The following is a 27,763-nucleotide window of genomic DNA, read 5'->3' on the forward strand; positions in this document are numbered from 1 at the left end:
CATCCACACTTGGTAGAATGGTGGACATCAGAACCTACCGGCCTATTTTGTGGATAGAGAGGAGGGAGAAGGAGTAGAGTATTAGCAGCAAAACAGGGTGCCCCCAAACTTGATTACTGACAACTTGTTGTCATTGGCAAGATCACTACCACTCATGAGAGGTTTCTCATCAGGTCCGCAGAGCACAGCAACAGGGAATCCAGTATTCCCTTACATGGTGTGTCTTGGTCCAGGCAGGTAGAGAAGGGGAGAGCTGGCTCCAAGAAGGGGAACTAAGGATGCAGGTATCAAAACTATAGTCTCTGAGGTGAGCTGGTAAGAGCAAGGCAGGAGCCAGTCCTTGAAGGATACTAAAGCAGAGATTCAAGTGTACAAAGTAAAGGGGAAAGGATCTTGATAATTACAACTGAATGATGAAGTCAGGGGTTGAAAGAACCATGAACTGAACTCATCTGTAAACGTTTCCATCAGTTTTAGAGGACTCGTCATCAAGTACAGGGAACTGGAGTGCATTCCGGACCCTAAGCCTTAGGGGATTCCATTGTGCAGGACTGCAGCCCCTCCATATTCACTTCTACTGAACTAGGCACCCTCAGACTGAAAACAGAGAACACACTCTCTAGTGCCTCTTCTCTCACTACATGGTTGTGCAGCGGTGATGGAAAAAAAAAAGACTCATTAGTATAATAATAAGTAATATTTGAATACAAGACTATGCTAAATGTTTCATATGCTTTACCTCATTTAATGCTTAAATCCTAAAACCATTTACATATTAAGAAACTGAAATAGAGGAACTGGGATTTGGGTTTTTCGTGAAGGCTCTTACCACTTGAGGTTTCTATACATAAAAATATCCTGTGCACCCACTGGAAAATCAGGCCACCACTTTCTTACCCTACCTTCCTCAAAATCATGCAATTAAAAAATTATTTGACATTTTTGAGACTTCCTTTCATGTTGATTTTAGCTCATTAATAATTTTCATGGGGAAGTTCCCTTGTATGGCTGTGATTTTGGACATCTCCAGTGGGGAATGTTTGTGGAGGGAATGATACGGTATCGTAAATAACAATATAGCTCTCTGCTTCCAAGAGACCTTGGTTTATATCTAGTTTTTCATCATATCAGGTATGTGTCCTCAGGAAAGACTCATCTTCTCTTAAGTCATATTTTTCTCATCTGTAAAATAGGGCATAATAAATAAAATAGGGATGTTCTGAGTATTGAATGAGATCATGTGCATAAGGAGACATGGTCCCTGATATATGCAGCTTAAGGTCTAGTAGGGGTGGATAAACAGCAAACCAATAAAACCAAAGCAGAAATGGAGGCCACTCATATAAAATATATTAACAAATTATAATGATTTGTGAAAAAACAATGACTTTATTTGAGATGTAAAGGTGGCAAGGGATATGATTCAAATTGTACTCATACTTTATCTTAAATACAATATCAAGTCTTTGAAGGCTTTTAAGAAAAAGAATATCACATAATTTTCACTTTAAATGGATGATTTTGGCTGCTCTGTGGAGGATGGATGGAGGGAGGAGGGCAAAAAAGGGCAAAAGCAGGGAGACCAGATAAGCAATTAGAGTGAAAAGAGAGATGTAGGTGGATTCTAGTAATGTTTTGGAAGTTGAATTGATTGGATTTTATAGCGGACTAGATATAGGAGTTAAGGACAAGTGATAAAATATTAAGGATGATTCTCAGATTTATGGCTTTCCAATTGAGGTTTGAAAGACTAGGGATAGAACAGATTTGGTGTGGGAGAAGGATGATCAAGAGTTCAATTTTGGAGCTGTTGAATTTTAGGAACATTTGAGATATTTAAGCAGATGTATAGAATAGGCAGCAGGCTACCGTGTCTGAGGTCTGTACTGGACATATACATTCAGGAAGCACCAGAATTTGTATATGGTTTCATAGCCATGAGAAAGGATGAGAGAAGAAATGTGTAGAGAAGCAGGTGGAAAAATGAGCCTAAAGATATCCCATATTAGAAGGTAGAGGAACTATTAAAAAAAAAACTTGAGTGACAAAAATAGAAAGAAAGGAAATGAAGATCTATTGTCTATATGGCACAATTTTATACTTCAGTAGAAAGTTTAATTTTCTACTATTTCTTACCTAGTTTTATCTTATTTGTCTAATAAGGTGAACATTTCTCAATAGGGATTGAGATGCTTTATATTGCAAAAGTCCAATAAATATTTTTGATTGATTTGAGAAAAAGAGATGATAAAATAAAGATTCTGCCTTACATCAGAATACTGAAAGTCCTCTTACCTTCTGTATCAAATCCTTATAGTCTTTTAATAGACCATTAGGAAGATTTTAGCCCATCTCTTTGCGTAAGAGAGAAGGAAATTTTTCATAGCAAAACCATTTTCTTCCTTGTCTGCTTAAATAAGATATCTTATTTGTTAGTAGATTAAGGCCATTCAATTGCAATAAAGACTCTAAATCAGAGGTTGAAAAAATAGGCAAATATCTGATTATGATTCTGGACCTGTTCAATGGCTAATCAAAACTATAATCTTTACTTGATTGCATTTAAGAGTGGTAACACTTCAGGTTTGTATCAGTTAATCATGAAACCAAAAACTCTGTTAAAATACTTCATAGCCTTTGTACCACCTGCCCACTAGTACAGTAATTACTGAAAGGCAAAAAGAAGAGTAGGGAGGAAGATTATTTCTAAGAGGATTTTAGTTTTAATACTTAGTTAAATTATGGCTACATGATTGTCGAGCCAGAGATCTACGGGAAAAATGAGAGATTTAGTAGAAGATAACACCTGAAGTTTAAAAGTAAGAAATATAGGCAGTCATGTTTATCACTTGACTGTGGTGATGGTCTCCCCTCTGGTTTTTCATCTATTTTACCTGGGGAACTGGACATTCATGGGATGAGCCTTTTGACCGAAAACAAACAAAAACGGAGCAAACAGACAAAAAACAAATCCCCAAACCCCATTCTTTGGATAACATCTATTGTATTGCTCTGGGTTGGTTCAAGTAAACTTCAAGGCATGTGTGTTTTTCCTTTGATTTCTAACATTATAGAAAAAGTAGTCAATAGATAATGTTGTGTTTCTTAATATTTCTTAATATTTTAATGTAAGAATGTAAAGCAAATATGTCCTATAATACTGTTTTCTGGATAATTATGGTTGACGTGGAAAAATAAGCAATATATGAATACTGGGAAAAAATGCAAACAATACCAAGAAATATAAAGTGAAAGTAAAAGCCTTCATCCCTCAAACCCAGGCTTTCTATTGAAGGCTTTTTTGAACAGTGCTTGTGTAGCTTTCAAAAGCATATATGTATATATTTCATTCATTCATTCAACGAATACTATCAAAACATTTATTATGTGTTGATACATGCATAAATATATATGTATGTACACATATAATGCAATGTATTATATGTGTGACATACATATCTGTGTATACATAATGTATTGCATATATAGTCCATGCATATATGTATATGTAATATATCTACGAGATATAAAGATATGTGTGTGTATGTGTGTGTGCATTCCAAAAACTACTAAAAATGATTTTCAGTTACTGAGATTATCTGCACACCAAAGATTTTTCTGTGTAGATAAGCTTATGCATTTTTTTCTCTATTTCAAATACTTTTCTTACCTTCTTTTCTTTTTCCTTTCCAAACTTCCTTCCTTCATTTCCATATTTGCAAATGATACATGATATAATAGACATCATTGTTTTCTAACTAATTTCCTAATGATGCCTCTACTTTTCATCTTAAGTGTGATTTTAAAATATTTTTTATAATATTAATGATATCATAGTGGCTTTGGAGCCAGGATACCTGAGTTCAAGCCTCAGTTTAACGACTTATTAGCTGATAACTTTGAACAAGTTTTTCTGAGTCTTTGTGACTCGGTTTCCTTGTCTATAAAATGGAGATAATAATAGTGCTGATCCCAGAGGATTGTTGTGAAGCTTAAATGAGCACATAGAAAATGACTAGAACAAAGTGCTCAGTATGTCAATACAGGTAAGCTAGTGGTATTTTCCTTCCAGTCTCACTTGCTAAAGATCTTTTATGTTGTTGCTTGAAATGATGTAATATGGGTTTGAATTTATTAGTTGCTGTAGTGAATCTCTGCTTCCTTTTTATCTGCTCTGCATTTTTGCTTTTGGAAGAATTCTACCTTAAACAAAGCCAGTTGTCCTACTTATAAATTCATCTAGTCATTACTTTGCCTAAACTAAAACCCCCTTGATATTTTTACTTTTATATTTTTATTGAGGTAACATTGGTTTGTAACATTATATAAGTTTCGTGTGTACAGCATTATATTTCTGTTTCTGTACACACTACAGCATGCTCAACCACCAAAAATTTAGTTTCCGGCTGTCACCATACAGTTGATCCCCTTTACCCATTTCACCCTCTCCCTGCCCCTTCTCCTCTGGTAACCACCAGTCTGTTCTCTGTATCTATGGGTTTGTTTTTGTTTGGTTTGTTCATTTATTTTGTTTTTGTTTGTTTTTATATTCCACATATGAGTGAAATCATATGGAATTTGTCTTTCTCTGTCTGAAATCTTATTTCACTTAGTGTAATAACGTCAAAGTCCATTCATGTTGCAAATGGCAAGATTTTATCGTTTTTATGACTGACCTAGTATTCCTGTGTGTGTGTGTGTGTGTGTGTGTGTGTGTGTGTGTGTGTGTGTTTTGGCATCAGCTTTACATTCCAGCACCATTTTATGTCTTATACTTATTTTGCTTTCTTCTTTCTTACACACTAATTTATATTATTTTAATAAAATATGCATGTTCTTATAAAGCAAATTTAATCAATTTTGAACAGGATGAGGTTATCAATTAATTACAGATTAATAAATAAAAATAAATTAAACAATTTAATTTAAAAATTAGGGATAAAGTAAATTAAGACAAGTGATTAGGTTATAAATAACTTTGCAATTGGCAAGAGGGTTTTATCATTATTAAAAAGCAACGAACACCCCATGAAAGATAAAATCCTGTGGGGAGAGAACTTTGTTAAACTGGAAAATACGTCTTCATTTTGTTCATTTGTGGTTCAAACCTGTTCTAATGTGAATGTGGAGAGGAAGGAAAGGCAATGCCAAAGGAATAAATGAATAAATAGGTGGATAGCATTAATATAAGAAAGAGATAAAGATATTCAGGATAGTTTTAGCTGCCCACTGGGTGGTCCCCAGTGCATTCTGAAATCACTTGCATATCCCCAAGGGACTAGCTGACATCAGAATTAGGCATCCTAGGTAACACTTTCCAGGTCGATAGGAAAGGTGTTGAAAAGTTTTGTCAGAGCCACATAATAGCTGAATCCCTCCCCTGTCGGTGATTGTGTCTCATCACACTGGACTTTAGGTTTCTGAATTCTCACAGAGGTGACTCTCGCGGTCATCTGAAGAGCCCCATTATTCACTTTTTAATTACTTACCCAAATACCACCTCCTGGAATAGGGGCTCAATCTGAAGACTGCAGCCTGGGCACATCCATGGATACTGTGTTAGCCTCATAGCCTGTGTAGGACAGGTGAGGCTGGATATGAGGATTTAGAACAGACCTCAGGATAGTCTGTCTGCCTGAGTCAGCAGATAGGTCAGTCCTTCAGGCCCCAAGGGAAGGCTTAGCCAGGCAAGTGGTAAATGGCCAAGGAGATTTCTGCAGGGCTGTATTTCTTTGGGACTGGGAGGCAGATGACCTTTAGATTCCTGAGAAAGTTCCTCATAAGTAGTATATTATGACTTTACTGCACCAAATTCCCCTTTTCCTCCTAAGCACTCAGCTAGAAACTCCTCCTTTACTGAACTCATAAAATTTTCACTAATGGATGGAACTAATTGTCCCCTAGTTTCCGACCCAGGTTCTGATGCTTCTACTTTTTCCTATTACAGGTGAGATTGGGGCCAAATCATTATAGATGGTGCCAAGGTGTCCAGTCACATACTTGAGAGGTCAGGGAGTGTCTCTTTTCCCTTCTGAAACATACAAATCAATTTATATCTTAAAACCACACTTAAAAAGAGGTTTGTTTTGAAGTGCTACAGAAAGCCGCAGTGTTTCCTTTAAACACTGTTTCCTCTCAGTTTTATAAACTCTCTGGTATGAAGCTCTGGTATAATTAAGAAATAATATTGGTTTTATGGTCTTGGAGTCCCTAGCATAGAAAACCATTTCCTTGGATTTCTTCATTTGTTAGGGGTTTTTTTCCCCTCCTAATTTTAAAGTAGGAAAGAAGGGAAAATCATCAAGAATCTCAGCATTTAAGCACACCATTGCTCAAATTTTGAATTTTGGCATGAGGTCGAGCAGTGTCTTCAGGTAAGGGGGATGAAGGGGGAAGGGCGATATAAACATAATCTGAATTGCTTGGGGGAACTTTTAAAAATGTAATATCCATTTTTTCTATCCCTTATCATTTGAGAAGGAGAAATGAGGAAAAGAATAGTAGTGGTGAACAAGTACTTCTTGTGCACTCCATTTTTCTGGTTAGAAAGCATTTGACACTTTGAGATAAGATATTTGCTGATTTGTAAATATTGTTTGTGTTGGGCTCATTTGTGTTCAGATGCATTCATGCTTTACTTAATGTCACTGGATGTGGGAGTGGGAGGGGGGAGCAATCTGTGCAGGCTGTGCTTCCCAGGCTCTTGTGTCAGCTGATTCCCACTTGGGCTTGGCCAGTGAGAGGCACTGACAGGAGGTCAGAGGAAGGGTGAAGGGGAAAGGCCAGGGTATTTCTCCCCATCTCTCTGACTCAGGCAACATGGCTCTGTCAGTGACTGAGTCTCTTCCACCCCTCTCGTTCTCAATGGATAGATCTCCCATGGTTTTAAGTTCCTCCAGGTAATGCTGGCTGTTGGGCTTCAGTAACCTTCCTCCTCTAGGCCCCTTGCTGCTAATCATCAGGTTGCCACACCCTCCCCTCCCTGTTTGTCTTTCAGCTCTTTCATCACCTGGGAAACAATTCCCTGTATTGCTTCCACTGTTTTCAATACTTAGTGTCATTTTTAAATTTTCCTGCTTTAAGCTCAATGATATGCCATTATCGCACTTAACTTTTGCATAAAATAAACTGAAAAGTATAAGTAGACCTTCTGTACTAGTTAATATCCATTCAATCACAAGATGGAGAAAACCAACCAAAACTTCCTTAAGGCAAAATCGTACGTTTAATGGCTCTCATAACTAAAAGACCAAGGATTGTAGACTGATTTGGAGGTCTCACAGTGTTACCAGACTCCATCTCGCTGGGTTGATTTCTTGTTCGTTATGTACCCTCTGGATTGACATCATTCTCAGTCTTAGTCTCACTTGATCATAATACATTCCAAAAGGAGAAAAAATTTACTTTCCCAACAGCTAGCAGCCTCCTGGAGGTGGCTAGTCTCAGTGCTGGGTCGGGTCCTTGGGCTCTGCCCACTTCATTGATGAAACCTCTACCAGTCCCAGATTGCTCCACTTTCTGTCCAGCCCATAGAGCCAGGCTCCATCCTGTCCTGGTCCAGTTTTTCTGCTTATTGACTTCATCAGAATGATGCTTCTCTTTGAAGGTGCTGACACAGCTTGTCATGTGATTTGTGAAGTTCAAACAAAGCCTTAGGAAATGAAAAGAACTGCAATTCCTAATGGTCACTAATGGTTTGTAATGGAAACATAACCCATCAGGCAATGAAGTAAGTGAATAACCATTTTGTTTTGAAATGTAAATAGAGGCTTTGGTAATTATCCATCCCTAGTAGGAATCAAAGGTGTATTTAAACCTCAGTGTAATATGAATTTACCAAAAGAAAGTCCACAAATCTGGAAGCAGAAAAACCAGGCAATAAGACTGGTGACATTTTAGGGGGGCTTTAAATAGCACTCTTCGCTTCCTCTCTTGAGTTTTGAATAAATTTATGTAAATAGGCAAAAGGGAAAGACAGAGAATGAAATATTATTTTTATTATTGGAAAGCCTGGAATGGTCTTTCCAAAACAGACATACTCACTGAGGACTATTGCTTTATACTTTTGAGTCCCCAGATAGGGAATGAGATGGACCTTCAGAACTGCTTCTGGAAAATAGGTCTTGGTCTGACCCCTTCATGATTGCCCCCTGAAACAAGAACAGAGAAGAATGCTAGTTACCCCAGAGATAGGAGAAAGGTGAGCATACCCAACTGCTTTTCAGTTCCACTAATGAGATATCTATCAATCTTCCCTTCAGGAATGAGTAGAAATTATCAGGTGGGTAGATGCTTATATTTTCTGGGTGCAGGCTGAAATGCTGAGGCACAAATGAAAGGATCCCTCTCCAAACACCTGTGAAATATGCGTAACATTTTTTGATCTAAGAAAGTTTTACCATTGGATAAAGGCTTCATAAATGTAATACATTAAAATGTGAAACATGCAGCAAACGATTCCCAAAAATTCAGCATAATGACTGTCACTTAAGTGGGAATTCAATACCAAATCCTTAGTGGACTTAGCACAAAAATGATTGTGGATAATAGACCAAGCCATTAGTATTATTGTCTGGTGATTGTAAGAAGCACAAACAACCCTTTTTTGCAACTTTATTCTAGAAGCATGGTATATCAATCAAAAAAATTATTTTCACATTAAATGTTATGGTTCTCCCACAGGGAATTTAATGTGATTTTACATGACTAATGAAAGTGAAACCTATATTTATGAAATAGAGGGGCAAGTCTATTGGTCGGGTAAGTACAACAAAAACCAGAGAGGAAGAATCCTTAGGATCCTGCTTTCTTCCACTGGAATAATGAACAGAGATTAAGTCATTACCCCTTCAACTAAGACATTTTAATTTCTTCTCAGATTTCTGAAATGTGTTTTAATCCCTAGGAATGATTGCCATAAAATTAAATATGTTGGGTGGAGAAGTAAGGTGTATTTTGCAGTGAGCATGCCACATTTTCAACATGGCTCAGATCTCATTGCTTACAAAGCCTTGTCTACATTTAAGAATAGCTCTAGTTTGTGTTAGCCTTTCTGTTGTTGGCAGTCTTTTTAGAATAACTTTTTATTTTGAAATAACCTCAAACTTAGAGAAATTTTTAAAATAATATAGAGAACTGCTGTATAACGTTTACCCATATGCTTTGATTAACTTTATTTTATAAATTTATTTTATTTATTTATTTTTGGCTGTGCTCAGTCTTTGTTGCTGTGCGCAGGTCTTTTTCTCGTTGTGGCGAGCAGGGGCTTCTAACTGTGGTGGCTTCTCTTGTTGCAGAGCACGGGCTCTAGGCGTGTGGGCTTCAGCAGTTGTGACATGTGGGCTCAGTAGTTGTGGCTCACGGGCTCTAGAGCGCAGGCTCAGTAGTTGTGGCTCGCAGGCTCTAGAGCGCAGGCTTGGTAGTTGTGGCATGCAGGCTTAGTTGCTCTGCGCATGTGGGATCTTCCTGGACCAGGGCTTGAACCCGTGTCCCCTGCGTTGGCAGGTGGATTCTTAACCACTGCGCCACCAGGGAAACCCTGATTTTTAGTATTTTGTTGCATTTGTTTTATCATTCCTTCTCTCTCTCTCTCTTCCCCATCTCTTCATATTTCTTTACATATGCCTATATTTCTATGTAAAGTTTTTCTGTGCCATTTGAAATTTGCAAAATATGATGCCTCTTTATCCTAAATATTTCAGTGCACATTCCTTAAGAACAAGAACATTCTCTTATATACCCATAGTGCAATTATCAAAATTGGAAAATTAACTTTGATACAATATTATTATCTAACCTATGGATCTTATTCAAATTTTGCTAATTGTCCAACTACTGTCTTTTACATCGTTAGGCTTTCTGTTCTGACTCTCCCAGACTTTAGACAAAGTGTAGGTACAGAAAGCAAGAGGCACCACTTAGTGAGACATCGATAGCCTTTCCTATGTTTGAATTGCTTGTTCTCTTGTGTAAATACAAACTTTGACCTGCAAAGGAAGTCTCCTAAGACTTGCTTTCAGAGATGCTTTCCTAGCACGTCTTCTAATTCACAGCTAATGTTAAATAGCAGACCAAGACCTCCAGTTTCCTTAAAGAGTTTCCACCAACTTCTGACCTCCCCCACGCATGGTCCTGCAAGTACTTCCTAGCAATCACTCCATCCTTGTGTGAGGATTCTGCCATTATTCTTTTCGAATCATCTCTGGTTCCCCGGTGGTATCAGCCCTTCAACCTGCAACATCTTACTGCCGATGTTGGTCCTTAGATTTTGTTGCTTCCTATTAATGATGTTGAGAGATTTCACTGGGATGTGTGATCTCACAGAATTTGGATAAAACCTGATGTTATGTCCTCAAATTATCTTTCCAATATACAGTAAGTTTCCACAGTCTTTTGTCTTCCCAGTCAATCCTCCATCTCCTCCAAGGCATTGCCATCCCATTAGAGCTCTAAGCCAGTCCTTTGGGCCCAAGGCTCCTAATTCACTCTCAGCTTTCACCATCTCAACTTATCCTACCAGGATGAGGCTGGTCTCTTTCATCTTCTCAGGCTTGGGATGCTGATCATGGGGGAATGGCCTATGTGTCTGCACATTGTAGAAAATACATAAAAACTCATGTGTATACATGCACACACACATATGCCACGTGAATAGACTTAACTGAGACTCAGATTGCTAGCATCAGAACCTATCTTATATTTCATGTGAGGCAGGAGTTGGAGTCAAGATCAGACAGCTGGTCTAATCTTCTTGCAGATAGCCATGCCCAATCTCATGATACATATATAAAATTAAGCTATCATTTGACAGCAAGCTAGAGTGAGTCGGCTGTTAGCAGGACAGGCAGAAGATTAGCCTGCGAGTCACAGAGCTTGGAAAACTAGGTCCTTAATACTTCTCTGTTGAATAAATGATAGATAGGATAAAAAGCACTTAATTTAAATATGATAGGGCTAGCTCCAAGAAATTAGAGCATCTCAAACAAAATGCCTGCCTGAAACTTTAGTAAGATTCTTCTGAATGACCCTTGTTAGGTTAGCAAAAGTCCAGGAGATAAACAGAGAGTAAAGCTTTCAAATTACAGTATTTTTATTAAAGTCATATATTTATAACTATTAAAAAAACTAGATACATATTGACCACTAATTACCTATATTCACATGCTTAGAAAGGGATTTTTAATTGAGTACTACAACTTGGCCTAGATAAACACCCTCATTTCCATATACTTATTTTAAATTGCTACTTAAATTCCGCTCAGTCTGGTTTTCTTCCTAGAAGTCAGAGGTCTTACCTGTCATTCTTTTTCTCCCCCCCACAAGGGTAACTAGTTACACTTATTTTTATTTCTTAATTTTTGTATTATATAAGTTTCAAGTGTATAGCATCATAATTTGACATCTGTATACACTATGAAATGATCACCATCACAAGTGTAGTTTCCATCCATCACCATACAATTGACTCCTTCACCCATTTCACCCACCCCCAACCCCTATCCCCTCTGGTAACCACTAGTCTGTTCCCTCTACCTATGAGTTTGTTATTGTTTTATTTTGTTTGTTTCTTTGTTTTAGATTCCACCTATGAGTGAAATAATGTAATATTTGTCTTTCTCCATTTGACTTATTTCACTTAGCATACTACCTTTAAGGTCCATCCTCGTTGTCACAAATGGCAGGATTTCATTCTCTTTTATGGCTGAGTAGTACTCCGTTGTGTGTACCACATCTTCCTTATCCTTTCGTCCATCAATGGACACTTAGGTTGTTTCCATATCTTGGCTATTATCAATAAAACTGAAATGAACATAGGGGTGTATATATCTTTACGAATTAGTGTTTTGTGTTTTTCAGATTTCTTTTTCAAATACCCAGAAGTGGAATAGCTGAGTCATATGGTTTCCCTGTCATTCTTGTAGTAGGCAGCAATGCTACAGAGCTTTCTACATGAATGACCGTGCTATCTGTTTGGCCTTATCTATATCACTGTGTCTGGCCTATTTGGTGCTTCTCATGCTTCTGACTACTGGATTTCTTAGAAATTTTCTCTCTTTAACTCTCCACTTGACTTTACAGAAGGAACCACAGATCTCCTGATGTGGACTCTCTGGTTCTCTTTGATTGATTGATTTGATTTTTTAAAAATAAGATTTATTTATTATTTAAAATATTTATTTATTTATTTATTTATCTGATTGCACCGGATCTTAGTTGCATCAGTGGGCTCCTTATTTGTGGCATGTGAATTCTTAGTTGCGTCATGCATGTGGGATCTAGTTCCCTGACCAGGTATCGAACCCGGGCACCCTGCATTGGGAGCGCATAGTCTTAACCACTGCACCACCAGGGAAGTCCCCAAGATTTATTTTTTAGAGTGATTCTAGGTTCACAAAAAATTGAGGGAAAAGTAGAGAGAGTTCCAACACCCCCCCCATCATCCCCGCCACCAATATTCCAGATCAGTGTGGTGCATTTATTACAATCCATGAAATAGCACATATACAACATTATCAAACAATACCCATAGTTTACATTAGGGTTCATTCTTGCTGTTGTTCGTTCTATGGATGTTGACAAGTGTTTAATACATATACCTACTATTTTAGTATCCTACAGAGTAGTTTCACTTCCCTAAAAATTCCCTGTTCCCCACCTATTCATCCTTCCCTACCTCTACCCCCTGGCAATTACTCAACTTTTTACTCTTTCCATAGTTTTGCCTTTTCCAGAATGTCTCATGATTGAAATCATACAGTATGTAGTACTTTCAGATTGCGTTCTTTCACTCAGTAGTGTACATTTAAGGTTCTGCCATGTCTTTTCATGCCTTGATAGCTTATTTCTTTTTAGTGCTGAATAACAGTCCATTGTCTGAGTGTACCACAGCTTCTTTATCCATTCACCTACTGAGGGACACTTTGGGTGCTTCCAAGTTCTGACAATTATGAATAAAGCTGCTATAAACGTTCCTGTTCAGGTTTTTGTGGATATAATTTTTCAACTCAATTTGGGTAGATACCAAGGAGCACAATTGCTGGACTGTGTGTTAAGAATAGGTTTGCTTTGGTAAGGAATTGCCAAACTTTCTTCCAAAGTGGTTGTATCATTTTGCATTCCCACCAACAGTGAATGAGAGTTCCTGTTACTTCATATCCTCACTAGCGTTTGGTGTTGTCTGCGGCTTGGATTTTAGCTATTGTTATTTTAATGTGCAATTCCTTAATGAAGTATGATGTTGAACATTTTTTCATATGTTTATTTGTCATCTGTACTTCATCTTGGTTGAGGTGACTGTTCAGAACTTTTGCCCGTTATTAAACTGGGTTGTTCATTTTCTTATTGTTGAGTTTTGAGTTTATTGTATATTTTGAATAACATTTCTTTATCAAATATGTCTTTTGCAAATTTTTTTTCCCAGTCTGTGTTGTGTCTTTTCATTCTCTTAACAGTGTCTTTCACAAAATGGAAGTTTTTAATTTTAATGATGAACAACTTGACAATTTTTTCTTTCATGGATTAAGACTTTTGTGTACTATCTAAAAAGTCTTTGCCAAACTTAAGGTCATCTAGATTTTCTTTTATGTTATTTTCTGGGAGTTCTATAGTTTTGTGATTTACATTTAAGGCTGTGATCCATTTTGAGTTAATTTTTGTGAAGGGTGAATGATGTAACGTCTGTGTCTATATCCGTTTTTTTCTTTTTTGGTATGTGGATGTCGAGTTGTTCCACCAGTATTTATTGAAAAGACTATCCTTTCTCCATTGAATTGCTTTTGATCCTTTGTCAAAGATCAGTTGACTATATTTGCGTGGTCTATTTTTGGGCTGTTTATGCTGTTCCATTGACCTGTTTATTTATCCTTTTACCAGTACCCTACTGTCTTTGATTACCATAGCTTTACAGTAAATTTTGAAGTTGGGTAGTATAGTGCCTCAGCTTTTTTCTTTTCCTTCAATATTGTGTTGACTATTCTGGGTCTTTTGTCTCTCAATGTAAACTTGAGAATCAGGGAGCGCCCTAGTGGCCTAGTGGTTAGGATTCCAGGCTTTCACTGCCAGGGCCCAGGTTCAATCCCTGGTCAGGAAACTGAGATCCCACAAGCCACACAGTGAGGCCAAAAAAGAAAAAAACACTTTAGAATCAGTTTGTCAATCAATCCCAAAATAACTGTCTGGGATTTTTATTGAGGTTACATTGAACGCTTATATCAATTTGGGAAGAACTGATATCCTAACAATATTGAAACTTCCTTTCCATGAACATAGAATATATCTCCATTTTTAAAGTTCTTCTTTGATTTATTTTATTAGAGTTTGGTAGTTTTCCTCATCTAGATCTTGTATATATATTTTGTTAAATTTATACCCAAGTATTTTTTTTCTCTCTAATGTAAATGATATTGTAATTTTAATTTCAAATTTCAATTGTTCATTGCTGGTATATAGGAAAGCAATTAATTTGCATATTAACTTGGTATCCTGCAACCTTGCTAGAATTGCTTATTAGTTTCTGGAGAGTTTTCGGTTGTTGTTGTTCTTTGAAATTTTCTACGTAGATAATCATGTCATCTGCAAAGAAAGCCAATTTTATTTCCTTTTTCCAAATCTGTATACCTTTTATTTCTCTTTCTTGTCTTACTGCTTCAGCTTGGATTTCCAATACAATGTTGAATAGGAGTGGTGTGGGGACAGCCTTGCCTTGGATCTGACCTTAGTAGGAAAGCATCTAATTTCTTATCATGTACAATGAGATGTTAGCTGTTAGTTTTTTGTAGATATTCTTTATCAGGTCAGGGAAGTTCCCCTCTTTTTATAGTTTGCTGAGAGGTTTGTTGTTGTTGTTGTTGTTGTTGTTTTTGCGGTACGCGGGCCTCTCACTGTTGTGGCCTCTCCCGTTGCGGAGACACGCAGGCTCAGCGGCCATGGCTCACGGGCCCAGCCGCTCCGTGGCATGTGGGGTCTTCCTGGACCGGGGCACGAACCCGCATCCCCTGCATCGGCAGGCGTACTCTCAACCACTGCGCCACCAGGGAAGCCCTGCTGAGAGTTTTTATCATGAATAGATGTTAGATTTTGTCAAATGGTTTCTCTGCATCTATTGACAAGATCATGTGATTTTTCTGCTTTAACTTGTAGATGCGATGAATTATATTATTTGATTTTTGAATGTTGAACCAGGCTGGCATACATGGAATAAATTTCATTTGATCATAGTGTAAAATTCTTTTTATATATGTTGGATTCAATTTGCTAATACTTTGTTGAGGATTTTTGCATGTATGTTCATGAGAGAGATTTATCTATAGTTTCCTTTCTTGTAATATCTTTGTAAGGTTTTGGTGTTAGGACAGTGTTGGCTTTACAGAATGACTTAAGAAGTATGTCCTCTTCTTCTATCTTCTGGAGGAGATGGCAGAGAATTGGTATAATTTTTCCTTGAATGTTTGGTAAAATTCATCAGTGAACCCATCTGGGCTTTGTTTCTTTTCTTCTCATAGTTTAGAATATTCTTGAAGAGAGAGATGAAGGCCATCAATTTAGGGGTTCAGTCCTCTTCCAATTAATATCAATATTAACCTTTGTTACGTTTAGTGGCAATCTACTGATATGTCACATGCTGCTCTAAAATCTATCTTAAAAAAGAAAAGACCCTACATCTTTTGCAATTAAGTTCCCCCTCTCCTCTCATCTAAATGGACTTAGGATTTCTGTTTCAGGCTTCTGATCAACATGTTTACTTTTAGTTCATTCTGGACCTGAGTTTTTGAAGATGGAAGTTATTTATTTATTCTTCCAGTTTTATTAAAATATAATTGACATATAGCACTGTGTAAGTTTAAGATGTACAACATAATGATTTGAGTTACATACATCATGAAATGATTATCAAAATAATTTTAGTGAACATCCATCATCTCATATAGATACAAAATTAAAGAAACAGAAACAAATTATTTTCTTGTGATGAGAACTCTTAGGATTTATTCTCTTACTAACTTTCATATATAACATATAACAATGTTAATGATATTTATCGATTGTACATTACATCCCTAAGTACTTATTTATCTTATAACTGAGAATTTATGTCTTTTGACTGCCTTCGTCCTATTCCCTCTTACCAAGAGAAAGACAGAGGCTCAGCAATATTTTTTAAACCAATTACTAACGAAGCCATTATGGTTGTAAGTTCAGATGCCTTTGGGTGAGCTGTCCTTTGTACCAGGATAAATCCAGCCTATGACTGCATATGAGTGCTTACTGCACTGTAATTTAGGACTAATATGGTAGTTTCCTATTTACTGTATCCTTACGACATATAAGGCGTGTTATATACAACATCTCATTTACCCTTACAGCAACCCTATATTCTTCATTGTTCAAATGAGGAAAATAAGGCTGTGGTTACAAAGCTTGCCTCACATCACACGATGACAAAGTCAGAATTTAAACTCAAGTCTGTCTGACTCAAGCTCATGTTTCTAATGACTATGGTATATAACCTCATTTAGTAAGTAAGTATCAGGCACCTCAAATGCCAGATACTACTATGGTATGATACAGATTTTGCTAACTTTGTATCTATTCTTTTATGGATCTGTTCTTTGGATCTATTCTTTTATGATACTTATAATTTAATTAGAGATATGGAGAGATACAAATGAAGTACTGTAAAACACAAGGAAGGAAAAAAGGATAAGTCTGCAATGGTTAAAGAAGACATCATGGAGATCGTGATGCCTGGTCAAATGTTTGTATGGAGGACAGAGACATGGATATGGAAAGCCGTTGCAGGATGGCACAGAATGAGCAAAGATGAAAGTAAATGAGCAAAATGTGCGTTCAGCTGTATGTAGCTTCATGAGAGAAAGGTCTGTATTTTATTTCTGAATACAAAGTACCCGATGTAATGCGTAATAGTCAGGTATCCAATGAATGTTTGTGGGCTGAGACATTGAGGAATTGTGCCTAAAGGAGAAGGGGTTTGAGTTGAAGGGTGAAAAGAGAGAAGGTTGTAAAGGTAATTGGAATTAGACTCTAAACAGCTCTGAAGGTCCTTCCTAGCCCTAAAAAGTATGCTTCTCTGAATTGTCAGCTTATAGCATAAGAATTGACTGGTTATGAAATACAGAACCATTGACTATTTTGGAGGAGGGCATAATGAAACAGGCATTGGAAAAAATAGACTGAGATGGGAGAGAGGAAGACGACAGGGAAACTAATTAGTAAGACAATTGCAAAAATCTAGTTATGAGGCAAAAAGAGTATCTCCCAACTTAACAACAAGAAAAAGCCAGACAGACTACAAGATCTTAACTTTTGCTAATGCCGTCAGAGTGGTGAGTTCACAGGGTAGCTAATTAGTCTGAAATGTAAGAAAATGCAGGTGTCTCCAAGAAGCTCTAAAGTGAGCATTGGCTTACCTGTGGCAAAGTGTGGGCAGAATTAGGGCTGCCATACAAGTGAGTAAGAAGCATTCAGCTAAAATTTTAAGGAGTTGCTAAATAGACCCCTCTGAGCTGCAGACACAGGGGTGCTGGCCCTCACTTGTAGGCTCTTCTCCATGACTCTCCATGGGGTGCTCTAGAGAAAGATTGGATGGAAGAAAGATGAGAGATCTGGGAAAGAATCCCAGGAAAGGGTTGAATCCTGGATGAGACCTTTGTCTCCCATGGAACAAAAGCCTGAGGCCACTGGGGGAAAGGCAGCAAACCTTGCTGTCCTGGATGGGAGAAGACCCACTGCTGCTTGGAGGAATGTAAAAGAAAAGCCTGTCCCTGGGGGAAGGACAGAAAACTTTGCTGGGCCAAGGACATTTGAGACCTCCTTCTGCTGGAGGAGGGCAGGAAACACTGTTCTGCAGAAGGACCGCCTGAGACACAGGGCAGAGTTTTAGCTGCTATAGGTAAGAGATAGTATCACTAAGCCCCACCACCAAGACCCAGTGACACAGGACTTACCTGAGACTGAGGCTGGACCAGGACAACAGTGAGCCTCCTGGGCCTCTGTCCCCAGGTAAAAAGCAGCCTCTGTGCACCACAGGGAGAGAGCAGCAATGTGGACAGAGACACTCTCTGAGGTACAGGCAGGGATGGCTGAAGGCTGAGTGTAGAGTGGGAAGAGAAACCTTCTCCAGCAGCCCATGATTTTGTGTGCTGAGTGGAGGATAAACTGTAAGGAGGTGGGAATCTTGGCAGAGAGATCAGGTGAGCAGCTCTCGCAATAATCCAGCTGAGAAAGGATGGCGGCTTGGCTAGTGTGGTAGCAGTTGAGTGAGTGTGAAGTGATGTGGTTCTGATTATGTTTCCAAGCTAGAGCCTGCAGGGAGGGCTTGCTGATATATCAGATATGAGATGGGAGAAAATAACAGGAACCAAGGATGACTGAGGCTTTTGGACTAAGCTACTGGAAGGTAGTATTATCATTTACCAGGTTTGGGAGGACTGAGGTTTGGGGGTAAATGAAGAGTTCCCATTATTTACTCTAGACAGCTATTTGTAATCATTTAGAAGCTTCATAATTATCTCCACATTGCCCATCATATCCTGTGTATATGGGAGGCCAGCCCTGCATATGAGGTGCAGAAGAACTGCAGGCAGCTTCCTTCTCAGGAAGGTGCTTCCTCCATGGAGAACGGAAGTTTTTCCTCGTCCTTTTATATCAGCTGCCCTTGCTTTCTTGATTTGCAAGATGAGGAGCTTTTCTCTTTATCCATAGTCTTGATTGCCCCTTTCATAGGGTAGAAAATGTAACCTGAGACTTTAGAGATGATATTTACCATTGCGCTTCCAACCTTGTTAACTAGATTTGTAAATTTCATGGTTCCTTAGTCTTTTTATGCCATCCTCCCTTCTCCTCAATCTTACAGAGTCAGCAGTGCCTGCTGATTCATATGCTAACATGTCTTTGCAAGTAGGAATTACAAACTTTATTGGAGGAAAGTGGAGAATTTGAGGATCCTGTGAAGCAGTTGCATTATTTGGTCCCTCAGAACCCTTTAAGATGCACACAGTTGTGTTCCAAAATATAACAGGTCTGCCAATATTATTTCTCATTGGTTTAAAATGGAAGGGACAAACTGCCCTTTCTCAAGCTAAATTTTCATGGTGTTCTGGCTAAGCATAGGAAATAAAGTAGCGCTTAGTTGCTGGGGGTTGGGAGAGTGGTAGAAAGACTGTCTTCAAAGTGGGGACTGTTTAGGAGCATGGAAACTCACATACAGCAGCCTTCTAACCACCGGGACTGGGGTCTTGAAGGCCGAGCATCTCCAAGTGAGGGTTTGCTGGCAATACTCATCAAAAACCTGAAATGCATGTTAAATATTCAGCTTTTTGGGCCCCATCCTAGATCTCCTGCTTCAGAGTTCTGGTACTAGGAGAGGACTTGGTATTTTTAAAAAGTCCAGGTGGGCTTCCCCGGTGGCGCAGTGGTTGAGAGTCCGCCTGCCGATGCAGGGGACGTGGTTTCGTGCCCTGGTCCGGGAGGATCCCTCGGGCCGCGGAGCGGCTGGGCCCGTGGGCCATGGCCGCTGGGCCTGTACATCCGGAGCCTGTGCTCCGCGGCGGGGGAGGCCACAGCAGTGAGAAGCCCGTGTACCGCCAAAAAAAAAAAAAAAAAAAAAGTCCAGGTGATGACCCCAAGATCAGGTCTCTGCAGTGTGTCCTGCAGCTTCTGGTTTTCTATTTATGTCTCCCCCAAATAGTCATACTTGCCAGGCATTAAATGTTAACTGCATATCAAGCACCTTGCAAATATTATATCTGAAATTTCGCCCTGAGAAGAGTGTATATTCGCGCTTTTCAGATAGGAATCTGACTCAGAGAGGTTGAGTAGCTTGCTCAAGTTGACACAAGTGATGAGTAATAAAGTCCCCACGGTACATGTACTTCCAAAAACTAGAATACATTTAGAACATAAAATAGTACTGAATGAGTTTAATCTTCCTTTGATAATGCCAGAGGTACTCGTAGTACCTTAAGGCTATTATTGTAAACCTCAGTTATCATTAAATGGTACTGAACAAAGGAATTCTATTCATTTTAGTGTTCTTGTTCTTTGGATAATAACAGACAACACATAGAGTTGGGTATGACAAAATTGAGTGTTATGTTCTTCTGTAGATTCAGAGAACATTCAAATCTTCCAGCAGATTTAGAGAATTCCCTGGCAGTCCAGTGATTAGGATTCTGCACTTTCACTGCCAAGGGCACGGGTTCAATCCCTGGTCAGGGAACTAAAATTCCACAAGCCCCACGGTGTGGCAGAAAAATAAGTAAATAAAATTAAAAAAAAAAAATCTTCCATCAAATCTAGTCATTCTACAAGTAAGGACACCTTATTTTTCACAGGCTTTATGCTACCTGATGTTAGGGGTTTCCAAATCTGGCTTTAAAGCAGAATCACTCAAATGGATCATAGGTTTTAAAAGCCTGAAAAATTCTTGAAAATACAGATTCCTGGGTTTTACTGCTAAGGGTTTTGATTTGGTGGGTCTTAGGTGGAGCCAGAGAATCACTGTTTAGAAATCTTCCAAGTGATGCTCGTGGAAGCCACGTGTGAAGTACCTGGTTCATGAAGAAATTTGAAGATGATACTAGGAGTATATAGTCACTCAAAGTGCCTTCCATTTGTAAGTTCTAGAACTCTAAAAATTTGGCCGGGGGGGAACAGCTACTCATTTGGATTCTTCCCTTTAAAAACGGCTTTTACAAGGATCTCGACTTTGTGAATACGTGAAACTAGGGCATAAGGTATTGGTGGCTTCTGGTGCTTTCTGCCTGACGGGAGTGAGAATGCATAAAAGAGCTTGTGAGAGATTAAGGAAGTAGAAGACAGCAGGCATGTGGAAGGGTTCCGAAAATCAAATGAGGACTACCCCAAACCAAACTGGCCCATTTCGTATATGTAACTAAGGTTGGTGTTGTCTCCACATCAGTATTTGCTGTTTCCAAGTTAATCCACATATTTCCAGGATCCTTTGAGGGTAACTCCTTTCTTAATGTTCTTGGAAAGAAGGGGGAACATTGCTTCCTGCTATTACCTTAAACCATTTCCAGTGACTAGGAATTATGAGACTTGGCATCCTGTTTTGTGGTATCAATAACTCCTACTCATTACTTTTCAACTTCAAGGAGAACATGATTTAGGGACTTTGAGAAAGTAGAAAAAAAAAAAAAAGAGAGAGAGAAATTACGTTCACTAGTGAATGTCTCCCTGGTGTGATCTGAAATGAAGAGGCACTCCAGACCACTGATGAGGATACATTTTTAGAGGGGGAAGGGTCTTAAACTCCATAATATTCCAAACCAATAGCATTTTTTTATGTGTTGTATGGTACCCTGAATATTTTTTATCATGAATCCTATAGGTATATTCTTTCTGAATTCTTAATCAATGGCTCTGTTATTCTTATGTCATATCCCAGAAATAAAAATGTTTACATATATATTAGTCAACACACAAACCATTTTCCCCAATCTGATGGAAGTACTTTATCGATGAAAATTAATTTAATCAGTTTTTTTACCAAAGGATAGAGGGAAGTACTGGTGATCTGCAGCTTGGGGACTGTTGCTAGTTTCCAGTTTACCAATATGACTTAGAGACATGTTCCATCTTCTTATCAGATATCGCGTGAGGGAGAGCCAGCAGAATCCAGGTCCACCAATGACCCCAAAGCATCTGGATTCAGAAAGACTGACTTGGGAAGAAAGAAACATTAGGGACAACAGCAGGAATATTCTGAAAGGTACAGTTGTTTCAGGGCTGGTTTTTAAATATTTTGATAAAGAATGCTGCTCTTCCCTTTTCCCTCAGTATTTAGATTTTCAAGTAACAGGGGACATGGGAATAAAGAATAAAGTCTACACATCCCAGACTCCATTACGATCATGTGACTAAGTTCTGGCCAGTGGGGTATATGCAGAGTTACTTGTGAAGCTTCTGAGAAGAGTCCTTCAAAGAAAAGAGCTTGTCTCCTTTTTTTTTTTTTTTTTTCCCATCTTCTGGCTGACTGGAGTGGTTGGTACTAAAGCAGCCATTTTGGAATATGATTAGAAGTTGTATATAGAAAATAGTGGAACAACAAGATAAAGGAATCTTTGGACTTGGTAATTGTGTATTCACATATCAGTTTGGCTGGTCCTACATACCTGGAATTGTACGTGGAACAGACTACACTCTTATTTAGGTGAGGGAAATTTACATCATGGTAAAGAATAAAGGCTCAGAGACCAGATTGGGTTTGATTGAGTTTTGGGTCTATTTTTTACTAGCTATGTGACTTTGAGAAAATTAAAGGAATGAATTGTGCCTCTATATCCTCATTTATAAAATGGGCTACTGATAACACTTAACCCACAAGATTGCTATAAGAATTCAATGAAATAGTGTATATAAAATGCTTAGAACAGTGTCCGGCACATGGATTGCACTATATACATAGTAACTATTATTATTATTTGAGCCACCATTATTTTCACAGTTTTGAGATCACAGAATAAGCTAATACTAGTGAATGCAAATGTTTGGTACATATAAATAGTGCCTGGCAAAAAGTGGGTGCTTAATTAATATTTTGAATGAATGAGTGAACTATTTCTATTTACCTTTAAGCTCACATACTATAATAACCTGAAAAGTGACCTTAAGAACACTGCAGCTTTCATTCACCCTTGAATTATGAGCAAAGCAATTAGAGATTAAAGAGTATTATTAACCTTGTGTTCTGGTGACATCTAGATACAATAGTCATTCACCACTCTCTAGTTCATCAACTTCTCCAGAGGGTCACTGCTTTCAGTTCTCAGTCCTGTGCATCTGTCACAGCATCAGGCTATTGACCCATTGCAGGTTCCTCTGCTACTGGCATGTATGGCAGGCTACCCATGTGCCGCCAGCCATTGGCATACACTCAGAAAAGACCAATCTATTTAATATTACCCAAACAAAGACCACGGTTAGGAAGAAAGCCCACCTCCAAGAAAATGCCATAATGTACTGAATTAAAAGAAGTACTTAACTGGATTATTCAATAATTGAGGAAAAGGCTGCTTAGCCATCCTATATCTTTCCAAGCACCAATAATTTGGGGTCAGCCAAACTTTAAGAATGAGTTCTATTTTGTTAGCTCTGCCTATGTTTATACTCCATATGTATGACATACTTTTTCAAGTAGTGTTGAAAGGGACATATGATTTCCATTCTATTATTTCCCTAAGTGAAGAACATGCCAAACTTCAGGGAAAGCATGTGATATCTGCAATATTTATAGATTCCTATGAAAAGCTTTGCTACTATATAGAGCATACAGTTAGATTCAAGTTGCTCTTTTCTAACCAGTCCATATATTTTCTTGAAAGTTAACATAAATTTAGACATTATGCTACCTGTAATTCGAATGCATCATAAAGAAGATGGAAGACTTTATAGTAAAGGTATAAAATTGATAAAGAAATATATCTGATGCAACAGTAGTATCTTCTTATACACACAGTTTAAAAAATTTCATTACTCATTGGCCCAATTCTGCATTTAAATATGAATTCATTTAATTTTACTTTGCAATCAGGTAAATTAGTGAGAAGGAATCTAAACAATATGCTTTAATTGCATTTATAAATTATTCTCTCTGTACTTCATGAGCATTCTTTCTTTTTTAGATATTGAAATGTAGTGTCTAAATATAAAGAGCAGTAACATCTGGTTCTAATTGCTGGTTTGAATAATACAGACCTTCAACATTTCATGCTTTTGAAAGGATGTGTTTAGTAGGAGGTACCAAGTCAAAGGTTGTAAAAATTTTATACCACTAAAAATAGTTGAAATCTCAGATGCATTTACAATGGAAATTACCACTTTTTGAGCAAATAGTTCCTCTCTGTGAAAGCTGTATATACACTAGAAATTGTTCATCAAAAGAAACTTTTTGCCTTTTTTTATATCCCATATACCATAATTCTTGTAATCACAGTACTTTTATTTTTCACAGATTCCATGTCTTATTCACATCCTGAAGTAAACATTCAATAGTCACTGAACCCACATGTTGTGCAAGTTTTTATATTTAAGGTTGTCTTTTAGACCTGTTCTACCATAATAAACTGCAGTGGAAGAGTTCAGTTGTCCTCATGGGTGACAGGCAGATGGGTTATTGTACTGCTAGAAGTGTGTGTGTGTGTGTGTGTGTGTGTGTGCGCGTGCGTGTGTGTGTATCTTAGGTGTTATGTGACAGAATACTGTGTCTCACCAGAAAGTCCTGAGGAGTGTATGTGTATGTTAAAGGCTTTCTTCCTTCCCCTGACCATAAAGATCCTTCCCCCAATACTTGTCTGACTCACAATTCTTTTCTGAGTTCTGATTTTGTGGCTTTATTGGTTTTAACACGCTTGAGAAAAAAATATAAAAGCAAACAGACTTTTATCCGGTGGAGCTCAGTAAATAACTGTTGTCTTAATGCTTAAATCAATGGAAAAGTCGTGTGTCTTAGAACATTATACAATTATTCCATTTAGAATAAAATCTAATATATATCTGGATTCAAGATCTCCTTACAAAGATAAGCATTGCTCCCTTTCTTGAAAGCCAGTATCCCTGAGAAGGTCAGTGCTCTTGAGTTCTCAGAAAAGGTCTTTCCATAGTTTTTTGGGCACCTGAGACCATCTGGGCCATGAATATTCTGGGAAGTTGAAAGTTACCACTTCTGAAATAGTATTTTACAATTCATCTCGGCAGATTCCTGTTTTTAAATTATCAGTTGAACTGAAATTTTGATCTGATAGTTATGGACCCTTTGAAATGGACCATCCTCTCTCTGCATGGCAGAACAGCAATAGTGGGTGCTTAGTGCTTAGTGGGTGGAGAACGCACGTTTAAGCACACAGGCTGTGGAACCAGACTTCATGGGCTCACACCCATGTTTTGCTATTTATTAGATGTGTTGCCTTAAGCAACTGAATGAGCTTCTTTGGACCTCAGTTTTCTCATCTGTAAAATGAGGATAATAATAGTACCCACTTCATAGGTGGTAGTGATACCTAAATAAGTTAAATTACATTAACTGCTTATTATTACTGAGATTGTTTGGGACTCTTTTTTCATGACTTTATTGGAAGATAGGATCAAAGTAATCTCTCCACAGGCATAATCTAAGAAGAAAGCTTGGTCAGGAAGTCAGATGTGAAGGCGGAGAATTCAGGGAAGATTTTCGAGCCAACTCCAAGCCAGCACCCGCAATGACTCCCAGTGGGCCTTTTTTAGAAACAGGCCAAAGGCAACTAGTCATAGCTCAGACGTTTGACCCTCTGGACCCAAAAAGAGTGTGGATCTGCTCCAATGTCTAGAGGGAAAAAGAGTTTTCACCCACCAAGACCTCTTAGGAGCCATGTCTGCTAATAAGAGGTGAGCACAGGTTTTGTTTTCCCTTAAGGTTTCAGTGGACTCTGGACCCTGGGTTAGAGGAATACTCAGATTCTTCCCACCATATTAATCTTTCTCCTTAACTCAGTTTCTTCCAGAACCAGAGACAGTGATCTCGATTGGAAGAACTTCACAGTAGTCAGTGTTTATATAGCACTCAAATTAGTACCTTATGTACTGTGAAAATGCCCCCAAAATATGACAGTTAAAAATACTGCCCCCGATAATCTCAGCTATGGTTAGCTTAAATAAAATTTGTTGAGCATATAAATAAAATGAACTGTTATCACACTTTGTTAATTGTGATCAATGGCAACTTTAAGGAATTAACATATCTATTAAAGTTTTGCTCGATTATTCTTACTAACATCATCCTTCTGGAAAAGTTCACTTAAGAGGGAAGCCTTTGTCTTGGTAATGATTTGCAGGTCATGCCACTGCCTTGCTCAGGCCCTAATTATTTCTTAACTAAATTTGGAAAAAACAGCTTCTGCCTTTGGGGCTCTTCATCCAAACTTCCAATCAGATCCTTTATCACTGCCAAAGTTGTTGTTTTAAAAATAAAACTCAAATCTGTTCCTATGACTCATTCACTTAAAACTCTTCAATAATTCTCCCATAATCTCAGAAGAGAGCCCAAACCTTTATCGTCTGCATTTGGTCCTTTATGATCTGATCCTGCTTTTCTCCAGTCTCATCTACTACACCTTGGCAAAAAACTCGGTTCAGCTAACACCCAACTTTTTGCTATGTCCTAATCTCTTTCTCATTTCTATCTGGTTGACATGCTATCTTTCTATGTGGAATGCCTCCCCCTACGTTGTCTATTTGGTGATCTTCTACTCATCCATCTTGCCTTCTCCGTGAGGCTTACATAAGCATCTGTGATCTAGGCTAGATGATTCTTATTTTGGGTTCCCATAACAACGTTTCCATATCTCAATTATAGCTCTTATCATCTTGTGCTAAAATGGCCATTGCATGGCCAATGTAATGATTAATAGCCATTAAAATTACATACGTAAGATTATTTACTTACAAGGAAAGATGTTAATAACACATTGTTGACTGACAAAAAGGTTAAAATGTATGTACCCTATGACTCCAATTTTTGTTAAAAAATATATATATATCTACATATATGGATAAAAATCTCATGTGTATTCCCAGCCTAGATCTGTACTTAGCTTATAAGCAATATTTAAATAACATTGAATGAACCTAGCATAGAGGTTTGCCATTAAAGACAGTTAGGTGATGTGCTCACTGACACTGTGTCTTGGCCCATGAAGGGGTCATGACTACATGAGTAGGACTAGCTATTGCTTAACCAAGGTGAAAGTTTAGATAAGCCAAAGGGCTATCTGCCCATCCTGTTCAGTCTGACATTTCTTTATGCCTGTTTCCCTAAGTATGTTCTGTTGAATCCTTGTCCTAAATTATACTTCAAAAAAGTATATAAACTTGGTCATAAACTTGACAAATGCCACAAACTCTGTCTCCCTCTTAAGGCTCCACATGCACAAAAACATCTTAAAGTATCTGAAAAGTCATGCAATGCAGAAGTGCATTTAACTTTGCTTAACTAATAATTTCCTAGACTTACATGACCACAAGACTCTTGTGTTTCATAACTTTCTTCAACATTTTGTAGAAAGACTGTCCTATGGAACACGTGTTAGGAAACACTATTCAGTATCAAGACGTTTAAGTGTAGAAGCCATGGGCTCAACATTTACCATCATTCTAATTTCTCCAACTCTGACACTGCACCCCTTTCTTCCATTTGTTTTTCAACTCTTCTAAATATAGCTGCATAGAACTGCAGAGAGGAAAGTTATCATCTTGTCTACCTTTGTATTAGAAATTAGAAGATGGAGTTCCAGACACCTTCACTGGCTTGCTTAATGCTAATGAGCCTGGTACATGAAGGAGCCTGGTTGCTTGTATACCAGTCTCACCATGTTCCAGTGTATCCAGGCCCTCCCTCTCCATGCCCAGTGAACTGCCTCAGCACTCAATGCACTTCAGCTGTATGTCAACTTATGTATGTCCTGAATGTTTACAGTATTAACTTGGGTATGAGTAATCTTTGCTTTGTTTGCATGTTTGTTTCTTAAACTCTACAGTTATTTTTTAATTCCCCGATCAGGTACTAGTTTCTCAAAGGAAATAATTTTCAATTCTTTATCTGAAGCATTTTTTTTTTTGGCCACGCCGTGCAGCATGTGGGAATCTTACTTAGTTCCCCCACCAGGGATCGAACCTGCACCCTCTGCATTGGAAGCATGGAGTCTTAACCACTGGACCACCAGGGAAGTCCCTATCTGAAGCATTCTGATGG

General features: G+C 38.1%; 1 long non-coding RNA gene across 1 annotated transcript in view; it reads left to right on the forward strand.

The window, feature by feature from the left end:
• The window catches only part of LOC114896633, a 71,484-nt gene extending 46,015 nt beyond the window's left edge, over window positions 1–25,469 (forward strand). Inside the window, exons 2-3 of the long non-coding RNA XR_003793854.1 lie at window positions 21,630–21,751; window positions 25,142–25,469. This is a non-coding gene — a long non-coding RNA (uncharacterized LOC114896633). The remainder of the gene's footprint in view (window positions 1–21,629; window positions 21,752–25,141) is intronic.
• Window positions 25,470–27,763: the final 2,294 nt, after the last annotated feature.

The sequence above is a fragment of the Monodon monoceros genome, unplaced genomic scaffold (assembly GCF_005190385.1).
Source record: "Monodon monoceros isolate NGI ecotype Baffin Bay Population unplaced genomic scaffold, NGI_Narwhal_1 Super_Scaffold_16, whole genome shotgun sequence".
Classification (NCBI taxonomy): domain Eukaryota; kingdom Metazoa; phylum Chordata; class Mammalia; order Artiodactyla; family Monodontidae; genus Monodon; species Monodon monoceros.